The sequence below is a fragment of the Capricornis sumatraensis genome, chromosome 13, assembly GCF_032405125.1.
Source record: "Capricornis sumatraensis isolate serow.1 chromosome 13, serow.2, whole genome shotgun sequence".
In the NCBI taxonomy this organism is placed as follows: Eukaryota; Metazoa; Chordata; class Mammalia; order Artiodactyla; family Bovidae; genus Capricornis; species Capricornis sumatraensis.
This window is the reverse complement of record NC_091081.1, coordinates 87,336,317-87,342,876: the sequence shown is the minus strand read 5'-3', so window position 1 is coordinate 87,342,876 and position 6,560 is coordinate 87,336,317. Positions and strand designations below refer to the sequence as shown.

The 6,560-nt window shown below is 40.7% G+C and overlaps 1 pseudogene; it reads right to left on the bottom strand.

The window, feature by feature from the left end:
* Positions 1-2,116: 2,116 nt before the first annotated feature.
* On the bottom strand, positions 2,117-2,562 carry LOC138089601 (DNA polymerase epsilon subunit 3 pseudogene; annotated as a pseudogene).
* Between the last annotated feature and the right edge of the window lie 3,998 nt (positions 2,563-6,560).

Here is a 6,560-nt window from a genome sequence, read left to right as displayed (position 1 = left end):
AATTATTGGAGCTAATGAGTTCAGCAATATGTAAAGCAGTTTAAAATGAGCAAATGATTTTAATAATTATTTCTTCAATGGAAATAGGCAAATTGTAAGAGACAGGTGAAAGTAGCATTGGCCTATATCATAGAAGAATACATGTTAAAATCACAATGGGATTGATACCAATTCACATACGCTAGGATGGCTACAATAAGAAAAGATAAACAGCAAAGCCAGCTGGCTAGGTTGGGAAGAAATTCAAACCCTCATACTTTGCTGATGAGGATGTAAAATAGTATAGCACTTGAAAAATAGCTTTGTTTTTCAAAAGGATACCCATAAAGTTACCATATGAGCTTGAAATTCCACTTGTAGGTGTTGTGAAATAATCCAGTCACAAAAGACAACATGTTGTATGATTCCACTTATGTGCTATGTCCAGAAAAGGCAAATACATACAGAAAAATAAATTGGTGGTTTCCAGCAGCTGGGGAAGGGGGAGAGTTGGACAGTGACCAATAATAGGGATAGAGACTTTTAAGGGATGAGATGATGAAAATGGTCTAAAATTAGTTATGGTGGTGGTTGTAAAACTTTGTGAATGTACTGAAAACCCACGAAACTCTATATTTTAAATGGGTGAATTTTATGATATATAAACTGTATATATAAACTTGCTAAAATTAAAGAAAGAATTGCATGTGTGGTCTTCCTTCATTTCTTTTTTTCTTTTAACAATATTTTTTTTATTATACAAAGCATTAGAATTTTCTCAATATTTTTCACTCAATTATCAACAAACTTTCCACTGTATTCATTTAACAAATCAACAGTGTCAAACTATACTTCACTACCTTTCAACCTCCAAGCACTCAACTTAAAGAGAACAACAAAAAAGTGCTTGGAGCACCAAATGGAAAGAGAAGAACACCTGGAAAGGTCAACAGAGATACCTGGAAGCAGTTGAAGGGGATGGGTTAGGGGAGGAATTAAATTCCTGAGCACCATCAGATTTTGCTCATGGGTCAAAGAGGTTTACAAAATCAGTTTTTAGACATGAGATTAGAACTAGGGACTCAGAGGAACCCATACTCTGAGATACTGCAGGTCATCCAAGTTCCTGGGTTGGCAGAAGTGAAAAAAAAGTAGGGACAGAGAAAGTGGGAGTGGGGAGCAGAGGAGAGGCAGCAGGACAGAGACAGGTGCTGAGAAGCACAGAGGGAGAAAGCTGCGCCAAGAAGAAGTAAAGTTCAGAACTTGTCATGAACTGGAAAAACGAAAAGCCATAGTCACAAATCTGGAAGATGGACTACGGCACACGAAAACCTGGAATTTTATACCTTCCAGGAGGTGATGACAAATCCTGAAGCTGTACAGTGGCAGGCAGTGAGGTGCATTTAAAACTAAACCATCTGTTTTATAAGAGTAAGACATAGGCAACCTTGCTTAACTAATTCTACTCTGTGGATTTGAAAACAATGTGCCTAGAAGGTAGCCTCCCAAGCAGGTTACATGCCTACAGGCAATATAGAAGGGCTCTAAGCCAAGTGGGTCTGTAGAAAACAAAATTCAATTAATGTTGCTGTCCAGTGAAGAGAGAGCAGATTTCATTGTTCTCTTCAACCTTTTTAGTAGTTTCCTATAGCTAAGCCATTCTGATCACTTGAAATAAGCTAGTGTTGCCAAATACTGTATAATCAGATAGGTTGACTGCAATCAAACCCCAATTTTTCCTGAGCCTTAACTGCCTCTCTGATCTGGGACACAGTTGGCAGCATGGAAGTTATTATTACTTTTCTGGGGGGCAGGGAGGGAACTGGGGATCACCAATTGCCTAACTATATGTGTATGTAAACAAAAGAGATCAGACTGACCAGTTAGCCATTCAGAATCCCTCTTGCCAAAAAGTTATAACCTGGAGACTGATTAAGCAAAACAGGATTCTACTACTCAGATGCTCTGAGTCTGGGAAGCCCTGGCTTTGATGATAATCCTGATGATAATTCAGTTTTTACTTCAATCTTCTCAGGCTCTTCTGCCTAAGACTACTCTGCCCAGCCGGAAAAGGCTTCACACAAACGTGTCCCAGGTTTTTGCCCGGTTCCTTCCGAGCGGCGTCTCCCCACCCTCCTCAGTCGTCCACTCCCTCCTCTTCATTCTGTTCTCCTTCGTCCAGCCTTTCCTCATCTCATCATTGTCCTCATCCCTGCTCTTGGCCTGCTCTTCCGAATCTGCTTTTTTGTCTTTGTCCTTCTTTTTTTGCTCTGAAGCTTCCTTCTTGCCTTTCTGCTCCCTCCTATAAGCTTCCAGAGCTTCCTTTAATGGGGTAACGAACCGCTGAAACTCCATCTCCTCCATGGCTGACAGCACGTCGCTGGCATTCGCGTTTCCCTTCCATCGCAAAGTTGTTGGCACAGGATGTGGCGTACAGCACGAAGACGCTGGCGGCGCGGGAGATGGTGCTCCGGGCCTCCTTGGAGATGTTGACACCATCTGGGAGTGCCTCCTTGATGATTCTGGTGATGACGGCAGGTTTAGGTCCTCGGGCAGGTTAGGTCCCCGTGCCTGCGACCTCATCTTCAGGCCTCCATGGTGTCCCTCCTGCATTTCTTGATAGCGTATATAGAGTGTAAGTGGGGCTTCCCAGCTGGTGCTAGAGGTAAAGAACCTTCCTGCCAATGCAGGCGAGGGAAGAGAGATGAGGATTTGATCTCTGGGTCAGGAAGACCCCTTAGAAGAGGGCACGGCAACCCCCTCCAGTATTCTTTCCTGGAGAATCCCATGGACAGAGGACCTTGGTAGGCTACAGTTCACAGGGTCATAGAGAGTCGGACATGATGAAGAGACGGCACACAAGCATGCACAGAGTGCAAGAAATCTCTTAAATTCTGATGAGGACTGTTTTTAGCTTCATGTATTTCCATCTTGCTGATCGACTTCAGTTTTGTCCTTATTCTGAGAAGGTGATCCTTCTGGTGTTTATTAGGACTTCTCTGTCTTGGCCTGAACTCCAGCTGCTGGTAGCTGTCTGCTGGCATTCTATTCCTCTATGTCAAAAAAGGCAAGTGTTTTCAGTAAAATGCCAGGGGGGAATGTGAAGCACCCTTTGTCGTGCTTCCTTCTTAGAGGATCAGAGCATCTCAATTCTTGCCTGTGCTATCTACTCTTAAAAGTTTTTTTAGTGTTTTCTGCAAATTACGTTTCTTTTTTCCTGCAGGAGAGATAGTAATAAACTGATGCTCTACCACAAGAATCAGGTGGCCCTCTATTGTTGTTCAGCCCCTAAGTCATGTCCAACTCTTTGTGATCCTATGAACTGCAGCACACCAGGCTTCCCTGTCCTTCACTATCTCCTGAAGTTTGCTCAGCTCATGTTCATTGAATTAGTGATGCCATCCAACCATCTTATCCTCTGTCTCCCCATTCTTCTTTTGCCCTCAAGCTTTCCCAGCATTTGGGTCTTCTAATGAGTTGACTCTTTGCATCAGGTGTCCAAAGTATTGGAGCTTTCGCTTCAGCATCAGTCCTTCCAATGAACATTCAAGGTTGATTTCCTTTAGAATTGACTGGTTTCATCTCCTTGCTAAATTGATGCTCTATAATAAGACCAGAATATCCACCTATTGTTTTGTTGCTAAGTTGTGTCCAACTCTTTTGCGACTTCATGGACTGTAGCCCACAAGGCTCCTCTGTCCATGGGATTTCCCAGGCAAGAATATTGGAGTGGGTTTCCATTTGCTTCTCCAGAGGATCTTCCTGACCCAGGGATCAAACCGGCATCTCCTGCATTGGCAAGCAGATTCTTTATCCCTGAGCCACCAGGAGACGTTTTTAACACAGAGAATTTCAAGACACCCTATGGTAGATGTCCTTTCTTTAGACAGACCAACAGCACCGAGTCTCCTCCTCACAGAGGAATGTATGTTTCAGAAACTACTGGGACCTCCGCTCCAACCAGGCGACCTCAGAGGGAGCTGCCAATCAGAGCCCTCCGCTCCCCACACCAGCCAATCAGACTCTTTCCCTAGTTGGAAGCCCTGTAACTAGAGAGAAAACTGTTTTCCTCTTTGAGCAACTCTTTTAAAGTGTGAGTCCAGGAGGGAACGGTTGTAACTTTTAGGGAAACGAAACTTGTGAAAGGTAAAGATAGAACTGTATAGTGAGACGAAACCACGCATGAACGAGTCACGGAAATCTCTGGTTCTTCATCGTCACTAGTTACACTCCTTCCTTGGCAGTTAAACCAATGCATTTATCTCATTGCTGAAGCCAGTTCTTTTTTTTTTTTTTGTATCCTAGAAAATGAGCCTTTTGATCTGTGGATCACATGGTGACTTCTGGTGCTTCTTTTACGTATACATAATTTAGACATATAGAAACTTATATGTATGTTACTTTTCTCCTGACTGTTTGGGAATCATCACTATAGGTATTAGGGAGAAATAGAATATTATTTATCAAGAGAAAACATGCCTGGATTTATGTCTCAGAAAGCTCATTTGATCACAGTGCTGTAGGTGAAATAGAGAAGAATTAAAAGTCAGAAAAAGGAATTGGAAAGGTCAAGGTAGATTAAATGAATAACAAAGCACAGACATTGTAAAAGATATGGAAAATAAAATAAGACTGGCTAGTGAAATTTCTGGAAGGAGAGCTGAAAAGACATGGACATAGGTGAAAAAAGAAAGATGAAAGAAGAATTCAAAATTTTAGAAAACGCTAAGAATTACAATAGGAAGATTAAGATAAAGGAATAAGTCATTTGGGTATCAGTCACTGAAAATTTTATGAAAGTCACGCTTTACTCCATTTTTTTAAAAGATCTAAACGTGGACTTACAACATCAAAAAAATCAGAATTCATTTATCCTTTTTTGTTGTGAGAATTGTCCTGTGCACTGTTTGATGTTTTTCTTTTCTTTCTTTCTTTTTGCCCCAAGGTGGGATGTGGGATCTTAGTTCCCTGGCCAGGGACTGAACCTGTGCCCTCAGTGATGAAGTGCAGAGTGTTAACTGCTGTGCCACCAGGGAAGTCCCCCCTGTATTCTTTGCTCTCTTCCCTTCCTCATTTTTCTATCAGTCTACCCTACTGCTTTAGCTCACTATAGGTTTTGAGATATGGGGGATGTTATGCTGCCAAGCTTATCTGTAACTACAAAAATGTAACTTTGGAAGTGATACAGAGATTGCTAGCAAATTGCAAGCACTTCTACAAGGATACCATACATCATGATGTGATTTTTCTTTCTCTATTAGAAAGAGGTAGCACCTCTTATATTTCTGCACATCTCAGAATGAATAAATATCATTTTTCTAATCATGGCTTAGATGATAAAAGAAAAATCAATAGCCTATACCAACAAACAAATTAAACTCTTTCTTGAATAGCTCAATGTTATAACAATGACAGAGCTTTGACTGAAAAATAACCAGTGTCTTATCTGTAACAGTACCCAACATGTTTTGATTCTGAATTTGTTGTTTCTCTGCCATCTTATCTATGTCCTAGGAAATTGTATCCTCATGTTTTATTACAATGAGAAGAAATATTTCCAGGATGCAGAAAGCAGTGCTCTTGAACTAGTGACATTTAAAGGGCAATAGAATGCTAATGTGGCTAATAAAAAAGAAAAATGGCTTTATAACAGGCCCTGTGATGATCCTAGTTTCTCCTTAACTTATAAACTGTCTAAATTTGACAACTTAGCTTTTAAAGATCGAAATAAAGAAGCACAGTGGATTCAAACTGAAATAACAGTAAAACAAAGACATTTATACATTTCTTACCCTTCAATAAGTAGCCTGTCACATTCTTCTCCTTTTTTGTAAGGAAAAATCTATTGGGGAAGAGTGTTTTTCTGTGAATGTGGTGGTCTGTAATGATTTTTGAGTTACTCTGGAAGGCAAGAGGTTGCAATACAAAAATAATCCTTCTTTGGTAATTGATTTTGGTACTTCCCTTTGAACACACAAAATTGGGTTCAAGGCCGGCATATTACAGTGTGCCAGTGAGCAAGACTATTGATAACTATGGTCCATGAACTCAGCAAGCAATCAATTGCTATTTTTGCCCTTGGTGCTTACATTTAGCATACTAAAATGGTCTCATCAGCTGTGATGTCTGTATCAGACTGAAAAGTCAGGGCACTGGGTCTGTCAAATGTCTGTGCACTTACATGGGAGGTTTGATTGAGAAAATTTGACATAAGGGTGCTTCAGAAGTCCTAGGACATGGAGTTACTTCAACTAAAGCCTTTTTTAAGGAGGAAAACCACATGTTCATTCATTCGCTTATAACTCAATAAGCATTTTATGCCATTTAATAGTCACCAAACACTAGAATGCTATGGTTTTTCCAATAGTCCTGTATGGATGTGAGAGTCAAATCATAAAGAAGTGTGAGCATCGAAGAATTGATACTTTCAAACTGTGGTGCTGGAGAACTCTTGAGAATCCTTTGGACAGCAAGAAGATCAAATCAGGCAATCTTAAAGGAAGTCAGCCCTGAATACTCACTGGAAGGACTGAAGCTGAAGCTCCAATACTTTGGCCACCTGATACTAATGGCTAACTCAT